Genomic DNA, 20374 nt, shown 5'->3' with positions numbered 1-20374 from the left:
ACCCCGTGCGGGATAACCATAGCATTGGAAGTTTCCACCTTCCAAGTGGCTCGCGACCGAGTGACACCCCGTAGGCGAAATAGCAAAGCGAGGAAAAAGTTCACATATACAAAGATCGCGCACGGGGTGACGGGGTGACGATTGTTCTTCTTGGTCCTTGCTATCTTCAAAAGGAATAGGAATGATTGCTGCACAACAAACATTAGTAACAAACAACAAATATTTTTTTCCTATTATGACACCCCGTGCGGGATAACCATAGCATTGGAAGTTTTCACCTTCCAAGCGGCTCGCGACTGAGTGACACCCCGTAGGCGAAATAGCAAAGCGAGGAAAAAGTTCACACATACAAAGATTGCGCACGGGGTGACGGGGTGACAATTGTTCCAAGTGCGGGTAAAATTGGGTTGTGAAAGCGCCGCAAGAATCGGATAATAGCGCAGCAAGAATCGGGAAAAATTGGGCAAGCATGTGCTCGATTTGAGTGCTTCTCGGGCTTGTATAGGGCACTATGCGCAACTCCCTAGGTGCACAACTCCCTAGGCGCATACTAGCCGTTGGGCACAAACTTAGAGGCGGAAACCACTTGGCACACCCCCCGAGGCGGCATTTTTAGCCATATAAACAACCTACCCAACCCACTTTTCTGCTCATTGTCCTTCACAAGGCTAGAAATAAAGCCTACAAGCGACACCCCGTGCGCGAATTTTGAAGGTGTCGACCGCTTACCCAGTGACACGCCGTAAGCGAATTTATTGAGTGCCAACTCTCTCCTCACCCTCACAGCTCGCATAGCAAGTGACACAATTTGTTGTAATTCTTTCTTGCTTGCTTAGATTTACAACTTGCATACTTGTTTGTAAACCATTATTAGTTTTTTGCATTATTAAGGAAGGGTAGTTTATTGATATATTTTAGTCATAGAAGAAATATATTTCTTAATGTCATGTCTACTTCTTAATGTCTTGATGGACTTCTCTTTTCTCTTTCTCAGACATTTGTGGATTGTCATAATGGATACAGAGGATATGCAAGAGACCGCTGATGAGAGGCTGATGTCTTTTCTTTACAAAGTTAATGAACTTGCAAGATTTCAAAGTGTCAAAGAGATTTTTAATGATGCCTTTGAGCTTCAACTACTTGTGGATGGCTTCTCCACACAAATTAGTGAATTGATAGAGATATATACAACATTGACCAAAGATCACAGGCTTGATAATCTTGTTCATTTTCTTGATATATGCAAATCAGGTAGCTTGGCAAGGACAGGTATTGCAAAGAAGTGTTCAAGCCTTCATCCAGACTGGAAAAAGATCATAAAGCCTTGCAAATTTCATGGTAATATGCATTGCCAGTTGGTAGAGTATGACCTTGGACTTATCATTTTCTTCAGTGTACTCCCAACACCAGAGGGCAAACAGATTCCAAAGCAGATTTCTCAGGCTGAGGAGGACCAGGAGGAAGAGGAGGAAGAGGAGAGGGAGATGGAGTTCCATGAAGAGGAAGAGAAACTACAAAGCATTGAGATGCTGGACATTGCAAAATTTAAAGCAGAAAACATCACTAAAGTGGAGAATGTTGACATTGAGGATGAAGATGTTGATCCTTTGCATTGCACAACAACATTTTCCACATACAAAGTTAACAAAAAGGAATATGTTTTGTTGAATGACATTCAGCATCTTTTTGATCTAAGGGAAGTTTTGGCTGAGTGGGGATGTAATGACATAGGATTCATTGATTACTCTTCTTGCCCCTTAGCAGTCTTGGACACAGAGGCAGAAAATTTTATTGATAGCTCAAGTGTTGGAAAGCTTGTGTAGGACATTGTTCTGAGATATGAGCAACAAGGTGTACGTTTTGAAGAGGAGTTCAATGAGATCCAAAAAAGGCTTAAAATAGAGCATATGGGAGAGGAAAAGACCAGAGATTATGAAGTAAGGGCAACTAGATCCATTGATATATGGGAACCTGCCTTTTTTGAGGAGGATGAGTCTCCTAAGGTATGTTTATGACCATTTTGCTTTGTCTAATTAATGTGCCAAACAATTAACCAAGACATATTTTTGCAGATTGAAATACTGGACACAGACAAATTCCTTGGCAGGGGGAAGGGTTCCAGACCATTAAATTTAGGAAGGAACCAGAGCTTGGGACACTTTATTGGGAAGCTCAACAAAGAGACTGTCATTATATTCCATAACAAGTTTACAAGAGAACCATTGCTGCCAATGCTTGCAATTAAAGCACTTGCAAAGGTTGTTGGTTCATATCAGCTTCCTCCAGGGTTAGAGAAGTTAATAATGGTGGAAAAGGAGGAAGCCATCAGAATTTTTGGATTCTTCCCTGGACTTATTGGTTCTAGAGCTGGTTATTTTGCCACAATGGCATCCTATGTGCTTGCCCACAATGGACCTCATTTCTTGATGTACCTTCAAGACCATGATCTTTGATGGCATTGTGGAGAGCTTTCCACTGGTTATACTTCACATTGGATGAACCCTTCTTGGCATTTACCTTTCCTAGTTTTCCATGAAACCCTAGGAAAGCTCTGGCCTTCACACCACCAACAAAGACCTTTCTAGGCACATTGTTTCCATTTGAAGATCTCTTCAGGTCTGTTTCAATCTTAACCTTATTGATAAAACCCTTTCAATACATTTCATTGCAGCATCTCTAGCTGCTTTTGGCTGTAACTTCCAGGCAAACCCCACATACAGATGTACAATTTTCTCCACAATTCTGCAAAGAGCATGCAGAGTGCATATGTGGACATTAGCAAGTGGAATATTTAAAACTGCTTTGAAGTTTGGATCTTGAGTATGCCTATTGGTTGCTTTGTTCCAATTTGCAGGATTACATTCTTTTGTTGATGCCATACAATACAGACAAGGGCTCTTTGCCATAGCTCCTTTGGAGACATTGTACATACATTTAAGGGTTTTAAGGTCTCCTCCCATGTGCCATTCCACCCTGTAACTTCCAAACCCTTCAACTTCAAGCTCTTCCCCTAATTCTTGTGCATTAATGACTTCGGGTATTGTTGTTTGATGGAAAACCCAATCCAGAACATCAAAGTCTTCACTCTCTACTTCAAAAGCACCTAGCCACCAGACATTCTTCTCCGATTGCATGCTGAAGTACTTGGTATCCTTCGGTTTCAATGCTCTGTTCATTAAAGTTATGGAAATCCTCTCAATTTTTCTGTTCTTAACAATCTCGCATTCATCAAGCTTTATCACAAAACTGACAACACCATTTGCTTCTGTATGCTCCAGCTCATAGAATCTGATCATTTCCTTCTGAAGTGTCTTCAAGTCAAGGAAAATATTATTGAACTCGTCAAATTGAAGATCCCTCTTTTTACCATGATAGGTACCATGAATGTGTTGAGGCTCACCCAACATCTCCATTATCCTCTCATTGATCTTTTTCCTTGCCTGCTGCACAATGGATGGCTTTGGAAGCAAAGAGGACCTGACTTTACATTGCTTTAACCTTGAGTTCACATTTCTAAACAGCTTGCTATAACCATCTCTGCTAATGCCTACCTTATCCATAGTATATTGCACATCCTCCTTGTCCAAGCAAGAGCTCTACAAAAATCCCTCAATGCACTGCTCCTTTGCCTTGTTAAACTTCTTCTCTGTGAAAATCTTTTTGGCAACCTTGGGAGGTAAAACATCACAATAATGTTTAGCTGCCATTTCCATGTTTGATGCAGAGTTTGGTTGTAGCAAAGTCCTAAATCAAAAGGTACAAAATTAACTGATTATTGATCTTGTCCAATAGGGTCTTAATAACAACCTAACAAAAAGATTAACAACCTAACAAAGAAAAGTAACCTACGCATATTAACAAAGAAAAGTAACCTAAGCATATTAACAAAGAATAGTAGCAACTTAACAATATAAAATAAGCATATATACCTTGCTCCTCTGATTCTCTTGCTGCAACCTCCTCCACCACGTCTCAAGGCTTCAATGTTCTTTGACTTCTTTTCTCTTTGTCTGTTTCCTAACATTGTATTCTTTCTTCTAGCTTGTTTGAGCTGAGTTTGTAGCTTTTCGTTGCTCTCTTTACATTCCTCAAGCTGTTGTTTAAGAGTATTTATCATTTGTTTGGCCAAATGATCTTCTAACTTAAGAATATCTCTCTCTACCGCAAGACTCTGTGTATAACCCAGCAACCCTCTTTGACCATCACCCACAAATTTTATCAAAGATGAAAAATTTGATAATGGGGGAGTGCTCTTTGTCATTGGGTCCACTGGATACAATCTTCCATCAGTCCAGAGATCAATGTGTTTTTTTTAATCTTGCCGCATTGCTTCAAATATGGACGAGGACACCTCTGCACATTTGTTTCTCTTGCGCACTGGATAATATTCTTCATTTAGCTCAATGTGTAGATGGTATAAGCTTCTCTTCTCCATGGAAGTCTATTAACAGTATTTGTTAGAGATAGTACTATAGAGAAAAGCTCTGCAGATACGAGGAAGAAGACGACATAGAAAAGGTTTGTTTCAGCAAGTGAAATTTTGAATTTTGGGCCAGAACTGACGTTTTCGTTAGTTTTGGAGGGAGTATTTTTTAGAATACTAAAGATCCTAGAAAGATTTGACAATGACATGTTTCAGCGGAGGTAAAAAGGACGCAAACTCACCTTTTTACAAACATTTCACTATTTTTTAAATAAAGTATATATTCCTCTCTCTACATATTCTTACAGGGCACAAAAGTGACCTCAAAATTCCCCTAATGTCACACACACACTCACACAAGTTCATGTGTGAAGAAAGAGAAGACTATCTCTTCCCAAGCTTTAATGGAGAACTCATCACCTACTCCAAGCTTGTGAGATAGAAGCCTACATCAATACTCTCTTGGCATGTGGATGCAAATCCAACCAAGAGCCAAGCTTCAATGCATGCTCATCTCCTGTACCAAGCTAATTACTAAGCTGAGCTATGCTACATATGAGTGATTATGTGAGGAGATGTACATCTTTCTTGTAAGATACTCCTTCTTCCTCTCAATCTACTCTCATACCCTGCTAGCTCTCACCATCTTCGAAGGTGTGTGAGGTCTTGGGTCTGAGAACGGGGATGATTCAAGTTGTGTTTGTTAAGTGTTTTGCTTAGTGCATGAAGTTTCCATCTTCATTGCACTAGCTAGTCTTGAAGGAACACAAAGAATTGTATTGTACAATGTCTCTCTTGATGGGAGAAACCATAATACAAAGCCTTTTGGAGGGGGGACCGGCTCCATGCAAATCCGGTCCTCAACTATTGTCAATAGCTTAATTTCTCTCTCTTTTGAAAGTATTGTCGATGCTATCTAACTCGGTGTTATGCTTTTTGTTGCTCTCTCCACCCAAGCACTCTTGTAATTCTCATTAGGAATCTATTCTAATGAAATGCCCACTATGTTCATGCTAATTTCCGCTACACATAAGTGATTAGGCCATTAAATGTTACACCAGCTGACTTTGCATGTGACCTAAGACTAAAGTATGTATCCCATCACACTAGACAGTTTGTGTTGCTTGCTTTAGCCCAACTTAATCACCGATCACTCATGAAGACGATTTCCACTGCAATGCGCTAAATATGTCCGTTCTGGTGACAATACCAAGAACTTGTCTTGAATGATTGACAATAGGAATTTGATATATCTTGTGCTTCAATATCAAGATTGCAGCATCTGACACCATCTTGTCTGTAGGTAAGGTTATGGGAGGGCTACTCATGACCTCTTGAACTTTTGAATTCAACCTATCGGTCGCTTTGGATTTGTCTTTCTAACTAGATAAGACTTCAATACAGTCCAGATTCTCATTTATCAACGACAATCCTGAGATATGAATAAAATGGTGATCAATCTCCTTCCGGCGTTGACATCTTTGAGCTGTGTAAATAGTGGTTGACATAACATATGGAAGAAATGTCGATGGATGTGCCTCTTCTTTGAAAAGAACAAAGTCATAGTGCTTAGATAGATCTTTGAAAGTAAGAATGGAAACGTTCTCAGGCCACTCGCTAGATGGAAGGATGGTGGGGGATCCGGTGCTTTCATTGCCATATCCGGTTGCTCTCCTCAAGAAGAAACTTCCACAGGAAGCCCCGAAGCATGGAGAAATGGGCCACTGACAAGAAAGCCGAAAAACCTTACAAGGGTGTGTTGGCAGTGGAGAGAGAGGTCAAAGCTCCATTTACTGCAACAATGCTGATGAAATTGCTTGCATGAAGCTGACGGATACTTCTTGAAGGACGGCCGCCATGCTGGGTTCTAACATGCAATATCTCTCTCTCTCTCTCTCTCTCTCTCTCTCTCTCTCTCTCTCTCTCTCTCTCTCTCTCTCTCTCTCTCTCTCTCTCTCTCTCTCTCTCAGTTAAATAGAAACTCTCTGAAAGAGCGCACGTCGGCGCGTGCTCTTTTAGAGAGTTTCATTTTAACTATGAGAGAGAGAGAGAGAGAGAGAGAGACTCTCTCAGTTAAATAGAAACTCTCTGAAAGAGCGCACGTCGGCGCGTGCTCTTTTAGAGAGTTTCATTTTAACTATGAGAGAGAGAGAGAGAGAGAGAGAGAGAGAGAGAGAGAGAGAGAGAGAGAGAGAGAGAGAGAGAGAGAGAGAGAGAGAGAGAGAGAGAGAGAGAGAGAGAGAGAGAGAGAGAGAGCTCCTGGGCACTAACAGCAGTCTCGCAGGCGTAACAGCAACAGCCACCATGGGGAAAACATGTGGTATGGGAGCTGGTCGCAAATTGAAGAACCATAGACGGGCGCAGCTCTGGGCAGACAAGGCATATAAGAAAATAAATCTTGGAAACGAGTGGAAGAAGCCCTTCGCAGGCTCCTCCCACGCCAAGGGCATCGTTCTTGAGAAGATTGGTATTGAAGAGAAGCAGCCCAGCTCTGCCATTTGAAAATGTGCCAGGGTACAGCTTATCAAGAATAAAAAGAAGATTGCGGCCTTTGTTCCAAATGATGGTTTCCTAAACTACATTGAAGAAAACGATGAAGTGTTGATTGCTGGGTTCGTTCGTAAGGGACATGCTGTTGGTGATATTCCTGGAGTGCGGTTCAAGGTTGTGAAGGTATCGGGAGTGTCTCTCCTTGCCCTTTTCAAGGAAAAGAAGGAGTGTTGGGGTATAAAGCCCAATGTGATCGCCCAGGTAAGTGGGCGGGCCGCCAGGTATGTACACATATTCTTTTGTAAAAACCTAATAAGAACTCACTATGCTCTACACATTACAGTAGAGCGAGGTCACCATATCGTCGTGCTCTTCTTCTCGCACTCTCTCTCGCGTCGCGCTTCCGCTCGTACTCCTTCAACTGGTATCAGAGCTCAAATCGAGGCTCGGGGAAGCACTGCAGGAGGCTAGAGTCACCAGCTCAGATTGGAGTGAAATTCGACAGACAAAGACACGGCCCCAAGTCTTGTGGGTAAGCCCGTAGGGCTTGGTGTGCTCAGAATTTCATTCTGAGGTCATCTCGGCCACCGTTCGGCTTCGACAAAGGTCTGTGCAGGCCATTTTCGACTACGTGGTCTCGACGGGTGCAGATCCGACTCTGCAAATTTGGGGTTTTCGGCCTACGACTGTAGGTGTTGAGGATATCGACACTCCCAGAGTGTTGGTTTGTGGTTGTCTACACATCGAAGGACGGCTCACAGTTCTTGGAGGCGTGTCACATACGACACGGGCGCATCTACACACAGACTGTAGGCGACATCCACTAGTTCATCAGGTAGCTTGTGTTTACTGCTTGATATTCCAGATTTCATCCTGACATTGCAGGTACTTCCACATGCTATGTATTGTCAGAGATGATGTATGTCTGTTGAGGGTTTGCTGGCTGTGAGTCACGCAGCAAACAACCGCCGCAGCGGTTACAACATACACTGGGAAATTTGTGGATGTATGACTTTGTGGGAAGTCTATGTACTGTCAGATTTATTGCAGCCTTTGTTGAGGGTCGAGTGAGGTTTTATTGAGCTGGGGGATTCTCGAATGTTGAGATCCTTTCGGTGATACAGGTCTTGGAGCGATCCCTCGAGCACCCTTAGATAGGCAGCTAGGATGTATTGACTGTGAGTTAGACAGTTGGGATTGCATCTTTGCTTTGCTGCCGTTGAGGCATTGTCGCAGTCTATGCTTACAGGACAGTGACAGGACAGTGAGAGACAGTACAGGTGCAGGACAGGTTTACCCGCAGCTTACAGTGTTAGAGAGACAATGTTTTTTGAGTTGTTTTTTGGTCTGTTTTTGAGTACACCGGAGCCATTTTACAAAGGAGACTCTGCCGAAATTTATGCAGAATCTGAAGCTTTCTTGGTTCATTTGACAGGTTGATATTGGTTCAGAGGTCAGTTTACAGGGGAAACTCTGCCGAATTTTTCCCAGGAAAGTAAACCACTGTGAAGCGTAGCTATGGCTGGATCACAGGACACTGCTCTTTACAATATCAAGAAGCTGGATGGAACCAATTTCCCATTGTGGAAGAAGCAGATTTGGCACGTGTTGGTACAAAAGAAGCAGATAAAACCTATAAAGCTCAAGGGGATAAAACCTGAAGATATGGACGAAGATGAATGGAGCGAAATGGATGAATTATGCTGACTTTGGCAGAAAGCGTTTACTTCAATGTAGCAAACGAGATGTCGGCTTATCAAGCATGGTTAAAGCTGAATGATCTTTATGAGAAGCAGAGTGCAGCTTCACAGGTATACTGGCTTAAAAAGCTTGTTGACTTGAAGATGAAAGAAGGGACACCTATGTCCAATCATCTGAATGAATTCAACACAATCTATAGTCAGTTGTCAGCTCAAGGTGTCAAGTTTGATGAACCTGTTAGAGCTATGTTCCTGTTGATCACATTGCCGGAAAGTTGGGACACTTTTCGCACAGCTTTGAGTAATTCTGCACCTCCAGATGGTTTGAACATAGCAGGTGTAGAAGGAAGTCTGCTTACTGAAGAAACCAATAGAAAGACAATGGACAAAGGCAAAGGAACAGCCTTAGTTGTCAGGGGAAGGACCAAAGAAAAGTACAAAGGTGGAAAGAGGAATCAGTCTCGTAGCAAGTCCCGCAGTGCTAAAGGCAAGAGTGACATAGAATGCTACCATTGTGGCAAGAAGGGTCACATGAAAAGAGACTGCAGAGAATGGAAAGCAAAAAAAGGCAAAGAGAAAGCTGAAGACCATGGTGAGAAGAACAAGTCCTCAGTGAAGATTCAAGAAATAAATGTGACAAACACTGTTGCAGAGGATGACAGTCTAGTTTCAGGAGACATCTACTTCTTGAAGAATACAATGGAATCAGCTCTTCTTACAGCATCTGATGGAAATGCACTGAGTGACTGGATTATAGACTCAGGGGCATCACTTCATGTGTCTCCAAACAAGGAGTGGTTTACCTCTTATGTGACCGCTAAAGATCATGTTCGGCTAGGCAATGGGCAGACATGTGAGATCTTAGGTGTTGGAGATGTTCAATTGAAGTTTCAGAATGGCTCTTCTTTCACGCTGAAGAATGTGAGACATGTTCCTGCAATTACAAAGAGCTTGATCAGCACATGTTTACTTGATGATGCTGGCTATGTCACCACTTTTGGACAGAACATGTGGAAGATATCCAAGGGTTCTATGACAGTAGCACATGGAGTAAAGTCTAGAGGACTTTACATGATTTATGTATCAAATGTCTCTAAAAATGTAATCAATGTAACCGAGAAGCCGAACGTTTCTTTGTGGCATAGCCGGTTAGGACATATGTCCAAGAAGGGAATGGAAATCTTGTCTCGTTCTGGTTATTTGCCTGGATTTTCATTTAATGATTTTGAATTCTGTGAACATTGTCTATATGGTAAGCAAACACAGTAGCCACATAAGCATAGAAGCAGTAGAAGAGATACATAGTTGGCACTTGTTCATAGTGATTTGTGTGGACCTATGCCTAACCTATCTCTAGGGGGAGCTTCTTACTTTATGACATTTATAGATGATTACTCGAGGAAAGTATGGGTTTACTTTCTCAAGCACAAGGATGAAGCGTTTAGTGTTTTCAAAACGTTTGTGACACTTGTGGAGAATCAGAGTGGCAAGAAGCTTAAATGCTTACGCACTGACAATGGTGGAGAGTATGTTTCAAAGGCCTTTAAGGACTTTTGTAAGTCAAAAGGTATAAAACATGAACTTACTGATCCTTACAATCCTCCTCAAAATGGTGTTGCTGAGAGGATGAATAGGACCATACAAGAGAAGGTCAGAAGTATGTTGTCTAATGCACAGCTGCCAAATGGGTTTTGGGCTGAAGCTGTATCAATAGCTGTTCATCTTGTAAATAGATCTCCTAGCAAGGTTTTGCAGAAGGATTCAGTGCCAGAGATGGTATGGTCAGGCAAGGTGCCCTCATACAAGCATCTCAGAGTCTTTGGCTGTGAGGCATATACTCACGTTCCAAAGGAATTTAGGAACAAACTTGAGCCAAAGAGTAGAAAGTGCATCTTTCTAGGCTATGGTAATTCTGGTGAGATGGGGTACAGACTTTGGGATCCCGAATCCAGAAAGGTTGTCCGCAGCAATGATGTTCACTTTAATGAATCCAAATATCATTCTAAACCAGAGAGGGTTGAGGAGATTAGAAGAGTTGTCTTCCAAGAATATGGACCTGCATGTGCAAGACAAAATGTTAGGGCTCAAGAGGAGCAAGGATAGGATAGAGTGGAACCACAGGTTGTGGCTGAGCCTGAGCCACCTATTGTGCGTAGATATGGACGTGTCACGCGACCTCCTGATAGGTTTGTTCCATCTATGAACTATGTCATGTTGACTGATTGCAATGAGCCTTCATGTTACAAGGAAGCAGTGCAAATGAAGGACTCAGGGAATTGGAAATTGGCCATGCAATCAGAGATGACATCTCTACATAAAAACCAGACATGGAAGCTAGTTAAATTACCACGGGGCAAAAAGGCTCTACCTTGTAAATGGGTTTACAGGTATAAGATCACCGCTCATGATAGTCAGCCAAAGTACAAAGCAAGGCTTGTTGCCAAGGGTTTTAAGCAAGAACAAGGCATTGACTTTGAGGAAGTCTTCTCTCCGGTGGTCAAGATGACTACATTGAGATGCTTTCTTGCATTGGTTGCCATATTAGATTTGGTGTTGCACCAAATGGATGTCAAGACAGCGTTCTTGCATGGTGATTTAGATGTGGAAATTTACATGCAGCATCCAGAAGGGTTTGTTGAGAAAGGCAAGGAAGATTGGGTATGCCAGTTGTTAAAGAGTCTTTATGGCTTAAAACAATCACCGAGGGCATGGTACCATAAATTCCACAAGTTTATGCTTTCTCAAGGCTACAAACGTAGTGAGTTCGATCACTGTCTATATTGAAAGAAGGCTAAGGATGGTAGTTGGCTGATCCTTATTTTGTATGTGGATGACATGTTGATTGCTGGCAAGCACTTGGAAGAAATTTCAGCTTTGAAGTCAAAGATGGCAAAATCGTTTGACATGAAAGACATGGATGAGGCAAGTCATATCCTTGGTATGCACATTGAGAGAGACAGATCAAAGAAATTGATTTGGTTATCTCAAACAGAGTATATTGACAAGGTTTTGCAACGTTTCAATATGGAGAAGGGAAAGGCACTGAGTGTTCCATTGCCACCATATGTGAAACTTAGCAAACAAGATTGTCCTGTGTCTGCGAAAGAACAGGCTGAAATGGATAAGATTCCATATGCGTCTGCAGTGGGTAGTTTGATGTATGCAATGATTGCTACTCGCCCAAACATTGCATTTGCAGTGGGAGTAGTAAGTCGATACATGTCAAACCCAGGCAAGAAACATTGGGAGGAAGTGAAAGGAATATTGAGATACCTGAAAGCTACAAAGAGTATGCGTCTATGCTATGGGAGTCAGGGGCTAAGTGTAAAGGGTTTTACAGACTCAGATTATGCAGGTGACCGAAGGTCTACGTCAGGGTATGTCTTTACATTGGCTGGTGGAGCAGTATCATGGCGTTCTAGATTACAAGATTGTGTTACTCAGTCTACTACAGAGGCTAAATATGTTGCAGCATCAAAGGCATGCAAAGAATCAATTTGGCTTAATCGACTAGTAACAGATTTGGGAATCAAAGAAGAGATGCCTTTGTTATATTGTGATAGTCAAAGTGCTATACAATTGTCTCGCAATTCAGTTTATCACTCAAAGACAAAGCATGTGGATGTGAAGTATCATTTCATCAGGGAAATGCTCGAGGATAAGCAACTTCAGCTTGTCAAAGTTCACACCACAGAAAATCCTGCTGATCTACTTACAAAAGGACTTCCCTCAGAGAGCTTTGCGCATTTTCGCAAGCAGTTAGGTGTAGGGTAGTACATCACTTCTCTACATCTTTTGTATATTAGCTTGTATTGTAGCTTCTCTCACACTTAAAGTACCACATTGGACTTTAAGTGGGAGGTTGTTGGGGTATAAAGCCCAATGTGGTCGCCCAGGTAAGTGGGCGGGCCGCCAGGTATGTACACATATTCTTTTGTAAAAACCTAATAAGAACTCACTATGCTCTACACATTACAGTAGAGCGAGTTCACCATATTGTCGTGCTCTTCTTCTCGCACTCTCTCTCTCATCGCACTTCCGCTCGTACTCCTTCAAGGAGAAGCCAAGGTCTTAAGATTTGAGAAGATATGTGAAAGTCCTGTAGGATTTGTACCTTATTGATTAGCTTCCTGGGAATGGCCAGGGGAGATCATCATGAAAATTTTGTTAATCTCATGAAATGAGCCAGCTGCTATTTTTCGATGCATGCATTCCTTCTTTTGAACCATGGGATGGAGAATCATTGTGTCAGTGAAGATAAAGATACTTTGTTTGTCCTCAAAATAAGAGAGAGAGAGAGAGAGAGAGAGAGAGAGAGAGAGAGAGAGAGAGAGAGAGAGAGAGAGAGAGAGAGAGAGAGAGAGAGAGAGAGAGAGAGAAAGGAGATTCTTGCTTTGGCATGAGCCTTAGGCTAGCATCAGCTCCTCCTGAACAACAGAGATTGATGTTGGGCGAGCAACTGTATCCACTTGTAGATCAATTCGAACATGGTCACGCAGGAAAAGTTAACGGCATGTTACTGGAGATGGATCAGCCAGAAGTTTTACATTTAATTGAACCTCTAGAGGTGCTAAAAGCCAAAGTGGTAGAGGCGATGGAGGTACTACAAATGGTCTGAGCTGGTACTGGGCCAAGTAATGTAATCGACCTGTCAAGATTATCTTTGAATGAACTGCTGTGAGCTAATAGAGCTTCAATATAGTGACTTTGGAGAAGTGGGTCTGGTTAAGAGGGTCACTTTTTTGTGTAGTCCGCTCATTTTGAGCGGTTTTAGTTGGTCTTTTTGTGAGACTTATCTTAGTACTTGATCTAGTAGTTTTCTGAATGGCATGTGAGGAGAATGATACTTGAAGAGGAGAAATTTTTGCTTTTTTTTTTTTTTTTTTTTTAGAGAGAGAGAGAGAGAGAGAGAGAGAGAGAGAGAGAGAGAGAGAGAGAGAGAGAGAGAGAGAGAGAGAGAGAGAGAGAGATGGAGAGAGAGAGAGGGAGGGAGGGGAGAAGTGAGGGTTTCAATGTGTGTGCTATTGCAGCCATCCCATCTCGTCAGCATTTCCTCTCTCGCCAACAAGCTGTGTAAAGTTGCCTCACCATCACCTCTACCTCTCTCTTACGGTCCATGTAGGTGCTTTTCAGTACAATCCGTCCAATGCTCGGTTGTATCATGCAGCCTTGTTGCTATAGTATGAAGTATTGCACGTGCAAGAGCCAGCTTCGATCACTCAACCCCAGCCAATCAACCCCAGCCAATCCCAATCCGTCTTCTTGCCATCGATCGCGATCCTTCATCTTGCCATCGCGACCGGGATCTTTCCCTTGGTCTAGTGTGTGACTGCTCTGGTTTTTGCATGAGTTGATGAATAGATGAGCAAGAAAGTGCCCAAGGCGGAACTCAAAACCAATCCCGACAGCCTAACCCCAAGCCCGAGCCCGGAGGTGGCGCTCAGATCCTCTATAGGGTCTCTGGCTCCCATCTTGCAAACCTCGGAGACCAGAGTCTTGATGCCCTCAAAAGAGCATGGGGCTACATCAAGGCTCACAAGCTCTAGAGTAGTACTGAGAAATTACAGATCTTATGTGATCCTCCCCTTAAGAAGGCACTTGGACGAGACAATGTTAAGGTGTTAGAAGTGCTCAATTACTTGAGTCTCCACTTGTCAGCACATTTTTCTATTGATGCTATTAGGCTGTTGGCGATGCACATGGCAGAGGGCAAAGAAATAGAACGAGTAAATGTCAAAGTGGACATGTGCGTCGAAAAGCTTATGATGGTTATAATCTTGAAATAATTAAGCCAGCTGCTTCAATGCAGCTAGCTGCTTGTGCTTTTAGCAAAGTGTGTGAGGGGATTAGTGGCAGGCAACTCAATGTCGAGGGAAAGGCATTAGGGTTCATATTGCCACTAGTGCAAGTCATGGTCTAATGAGCCTTTGGCTTCAGTCACACTCCTCGTCCAACTCTGTTGATAACCTATTAGAAAATTTGATGAGGCAAGCATTTCAGAACGATTTGTAGACAAGCAGAAACATCTCTCATGACCGATTCAACATAGAATATGGTGTCCGCAAGAGTTGGTTAATGTGACGTAGCTCCAAGGAGATGCAGCAGCATTGTAGCGGAAGTCAAGCAGTAAATCATGCAAGTAAAATTAGGCAGTGAGAGCTAATTGTCCATCCGATATTTGGAAGAAGCAGGAGGCATGAGCTTCAGCTTGCACTACTATGATACGACTCCTGCAGCCGCCAATAATTCAGTTGACTACAAGTAGTAGTACTAGCACTAGTGTACATCATTCGAAGAGCATAATAATTCATTGCTTATTAGATATAATGTTGATCAATGCATTGCAAATTGAAAAAAACTCTCAGATGTCCTCACAAACAATCGGCCATAGAGCGTATGATAAGGCCTATGATAAAATTGAATGGGAGTTCATACTTCAAAGTCTGTATGATATGGGTTTGGATAGATTCTTTTTCACATTCTTTTTGGGAATGCATCAGCTAGATTTTTGGTTAATGGTACTCTTACATATGTTGTTCCATTGCATAAATCCATAAGACAAGGGTGTCCACTTTGTCCTTTTATCTATGCTATCTCATCTGATGCCTTGGATTGGATTGTGAAAGATGTTATGCAGTAGGGCAAACTCACTGGCATTGAGTACATGACTCTATGAAGCAAATGTGCCTCCAAAATTTTGTTGATCATACCAATGCAATTGTGAGGAATGATGCACATGCAATGGAGAATTATATGGCTTGTCTAACTATCTTGCAAGTGGCTTGATATTAACCATGCTAAAAGTCTGGTTTGATGGGGTTGTCTGCTTTGTCTATGCCATTTTTTGCCAAAATACTTAAACTGCTACGTTGGGGGAAAAAACATACCCATACTGCATGTTGACTAGTGCTTTAGGTTGAGCCATTATCTGATAGTTTATAGTTTAGCTTCTTTTTTATGTGCCATATTAGTATGACAGGCTAGTGATCAACATTGATGGAGTCATGTTGTAAATATCCACTTTCTAGCAAGACAATTTGAATGATTGGAAGATTCAGACCAATTAAAATTCTGAGTGGAGGTTTGAATACTAAAATAGTTAATAGGAGTTTTGGTTATGACTTGAAAAGTAACGGTGCTCCAAGGATCCTCTATCCTCTTGACTAAAAAAGAGAGACACTGAGAGGATTCTGCGAGGAAGCGTTCACCAAAACCTTTTGTAGGAACCAATGGAAAAAAGAACATTGATTATCTTAACAATTTTTTTTTGAATTTTTACCAAGTTTTACACTAGAATCCTTCAAATTTAGCCAATTTCCTTCAATGCCACCCTCAAAACTAGCTTGGAATTTTTTATTTTGGCCCTTAAAAATACACTTAAGGCCTGTTTTTTAATGAAGTTTTTGTCAATGATAGGGAGGGAAAAACGACATGGAAGGGATGATTGGTGTATATATGAACTAATGAGGTGCAATAAATTGCTATCACATTGATGTGGATAAGAGTAGGAAGGATGCACATGCTCTCAAGTATAAATGAAAATCAAGAATCAAAGTACTAGACAAGGGAGCACTTACCTGACAAAAAGAAACATAGGATGAATTGAGCATTAAGTAAAGGTCTAGAGCTCTTATTAGTCTATCGATCTTACTTCATGCTCAAACATGTGAAGCCCAAGCCAAGAAAATCCAAGAGTAGAAGCAGAGGAGATTACAGTTAGATAAATAGAGATTGAGGCAGAAGATATTATTTTCAAATATTGTGTTGCTTTTTTTAAAAGTAAACTTTGATATTTTGGAATTTAGGAGGTAGTATATCCATTGAAAAATCTTTTTGTTGTAGTGCATCCATATATAGCAAAAAATAAATATTATGTTGATGATAAGATTTACTATATTGTATACAAACACTTGCTCGGGTTTGTCTTTGCTTGGAAAAACTCACTCGGTGCGTGGTAAGACTCCATTAGGGATTAGATTAAGTCACATCATCGTTCTTACTACATAGAAATATGAGGGATATGTTTGTCTACCTAAGAGTGGAGAGATGCATACATATGTCCTCTTCATCTTACCATGACACGCCTTGCCCTTGTACTTTTTGATCTGTAGATACGCCACTCATCAGTAGATGACTTGGTGCTGTCTTGGATGTAAATATGTACGATGTTTGACCACAATATGAGATTGTTAAATTGATCTATATTGATTAAACTATCAATCAACATTACAACAATGTCCAGCACTTGTGCTGAGTGTACCTCACACAAGCTGGGTTGTTCACATGTACGCTCCGATTGTTTACGTGTATTATGTAACACACATAATAGGGTCCAATTCTTGTGATGAATGTCCTCACACTCCTGGCCTGTTCACCTCTCTCCATATCTCTCTTTGTGTGTTCTCCTCTCTATTGTACAATGTATGGATTGCAATCATGCTATATTGTTGTTTGCTATAAATTATGTCAATTGTTTTTGGATTAGGGTCATGACACGATTTTGATAGTTTCCCCTCTCCTCTGACAATGTTTATGTTTTAAAATTATATCTTGCTGATATGGCGGATACTAAGCCGGTGAAACATCAACAAAAATTCTCCTTCAAAGTGATATTACATCACTTTTATCACATGCTAGAGCCTAAGCTTCATCGTTGCCTAAACCCCTCTGCTTCGAAACATTATTACCAGTTCACAGAGGCCTTAGCGAAGTCTATATTTGAGCAGCTTCAGCTTGCATTTATGCCCGCTACTTTTGACATGTCTCTAGTGACATCAAGTTCTTTATTGAACATGATCAAGCAATCTATTGGATTGATTGCAAAGATTTTTTAGGATCTAAAAAATCATAAAATCGTTACTTTGCCAGGCATAGCTACTTGCATATAACTTGTGCAACAGTTGTATTCTGAGTTCAAGAGCAAGGAGAAGCTAGAAAGAGCACCAAGGCGCACAAGAGTGGAAGCCAGCTCTTTTGATGCGGCTGAAGAGCCAGGAGCTACCATTTTAATAGAGTCTATTGCTAGTGCCACTCTTGCTCTCGATCAGTCTCAGCTCCCCCCTATATTGCATCTTTTACCAGAAACTGCAATCTTCGACATCCATACAGGCTCCACAGCTGGGATAAGGGAGATGGACACACGTGAATCATTTAGGTGTCACACATTCTACATTTAAAGAGCCACTGTATGCGGCAAAGATCTTCAAATTCCACTTGCATGGACACACAGTGAATCGATAGGTTAAAGGCAAAGCCACAGTTTTGGACATCGCTCATCGCGGCATTATTTATCCACTTGCCATGGTTCGCTGCATAGAGCATCCAATGCTCATTTCACATTTTTGGAATGGCGGCCATGTAGAGTAGTGGATAAAAGAGTGCACTCCAGATGGTAGTAAACCTGCCATTTGCGATTATGTAACCATTGAAGGAACAATAGAGCTATTCCAAAATAAAATCTTACAAATAATAAATGTTCTTCTTCAGACCCTAAAGTATCTACATGCGCACGACTATCTCCACAATGACCTTCACTCTCACAACATGATGCTTCACTTTGGATAGAAGGGGATCATGTCATTCTAGATCTGTGTTTTCCTCAGCTGGCACCTGAAACAACTCTGCATCCACTGGCTCATCCCTCAAGGATATTTTTGAGTAGCCATCAGAACTTCTGGACTGGAAATTAGCACCACAATGGAATTTACCAAGCCTGTGAAATATGCAGAATTCAAACTCATCAGGAACATCATTCATCTAATATATTTTCCTTGAATGATAACTCTGCTACTCAAAAATAATAATGCCTGATGATCCACATAAAAATGAAATAGCTTGCCCAATAAATAATGTCAAAACTTAGTAGCACTAAAAACCATTCCTAAGTCTTCTCTCTTCGTAGTATTATATCCTTGTTCAGCCTGATTAAATCTCCGACAGGCAAAATATACTGGATAATCAGTCCTCCCTTCTGGTTGAGCCAGTATTGCTCCCATTGCCAATCCCAAAGCATCGACATGCACATGAAATATAACTTCCCAATTAGGTTGCTGGAGTGCTGACTTATTGATAATGGCATTCTTCAAACATTGAAAACTCTCCTCACATTCAACAGTCCAGATGAACTTGTTGGTTTTCTTTGTGAGCTCATACAAGGGTAATTCCTTGAAAGTAAACATATGAATAAATCTTCTAGGAAAATTGATATATCCCAAGAATGAACTTTACTCTGATGCTGTGCGGGGTGTCTTGGACTGCTAGACACTCTGGATCTTATCATTAGCCATCTCTATGCCATTCCTTGACACTATATGTCCTAGTAGTTGTCCCTTCTAGACCAGAGAAACAGATTTGAATGGGTTCAAACAGATCCTGTTTTCCTTATGTATCTAGAAGACCATTTCCAAAAATAATAAATGCTGCTCCTTTGTCAAGAATACAGTGAAATCATCCATAAATATGGCAAGAAATCAGTGCAAGAATTCACTGAATATCTCCATCATACACCGTTGGAACGTTGCTGGAGCATTGCAAAGACCAAATGGCATAACTAGATACATGAATGCATCCCATTCTTTAGGAGCAATCTTTAGCTGATTATAACCACTATAGCCATCCATAAAGCTATACATCTCATGGCCTACAATCTCATCAAGAAGCATATCCGTAAAAGGTAATGGAAAAGGATATTTGATGGTTTGAGAATTCAACTTTCAATAATCCACACAAACTCTGAGCTTTCCATTCTTGGGCACTACCACAATTGGAAATAACCAGTCACTACTGGCTACCTCTGTGATGAATCCAGCCTTCATTTCTTCTTTGACCTTCTTAGCATAGTTTGGATTCATTCTGTACCTTTTGTAGATGCACTGGTTTGGCATCTGGCTTCAGAGGTATTCTATGTTGACAGACCTCTAGATCTACACCTTTTGGATTGATATGTTCCCATGCAAATACGTCTTTGTACTTATGGAACACGTGACTGGCTTTTTCTTTCATTCCTGGCTTCATATGCTTGTTTACTTTGATCAATAAAGGACATTTCTCAGGACCCAAATTCCATTCTTCGATTTCCCAATCATCTAGAAGCAACCAATTAGGCCCACCTCCCTTCCCTTTGGTTGACTCCTCCACATAATCCCAAGACGGACCTTGTAGTTCTGAACTATCATTATGAACCCATGCATGCCTGTAGTAGTCATCAATGAAAGTCACGAAGTACAAGTAATTTCCCAAGGATGGAGTTTGCATAGGTCCATAAACATCACTATGCACAAGTTGCAAACTGCATGTAGCACGAACTAACCCATCCTTTGGAAACTTAGCACGCTGCATTTTACCCAAAATACAACCTTCACAAAAATGTTTGACAAGTGCTTCAAGAGGCAGCAAAGAAGCAACCAAATCAGATTTTTGCAAACGTAGCAAACTGGCAAAATACAGATGCCCAAAACGTGCATGCCACAATTTTGCATCTAAAACAACCCTTGAATTTGCAACTGCATTTGCAAAATTTTGTCCACACTTGTCACACAATGTGAGCTTATACATCCAATGGCACAAAAGGCTAGATGCAACAATTTCATCACCAAAATTGAGATCATGAACTGTACATCTATCATCCACAAATTTGACTACAAGTCCAAGTCTAGCAAGTGCGTATACAGACAAAAGATTCTTCTTGATCCAAGGTATATAAAGTGCATCGACAAGTGTGAAAGAACTACCATTTGTAGCAATAAGCACAATCTTTCCAACT

General features: G+C 41.3%; 2 pseudogenes; one reads left to right on the top strand and one right to left on the bottom strand.

The window, feature by feature from the left end:
• Positions 1–5577: 5577 nt before the first annotated feature.
• On the bottom strand, positions 5578–6297 carry LOC147419306 (uncharacterized; annotated as a pseudogene).
• A 410-nt stretch (positions 6298–6707) lies between these two features.
• Positions 6708–17789, top strand: LOC147419305 (small ribosomal subunit protein uS12 pseudogene; annotated as a pseudogene).
• The last annotated feature ends 2585 nt before the right edge of the window (positions 17790–20374 follow it).

The sequence above is a fragment of the Adiantum capillus-veneris genome, chromosome 29 (assembly GCF_014529385.1).
Source record: "Adiantum capillus-veneris isolate H3 chromosome 29, ASM1452938v2, whole genome shotgun sequence".
Classification (NCBI taxonomy): domain Eukaryota; kingdom Viridiplantae; phylum Streptophyta; class Polypodiopsida; order Polypodiales; family Pteridaceae; genus Adiantum; species Adiantum capillus-veneris.
This window is presented reverse-complemented; position numbering and strand designations above follow the sequence as displayed.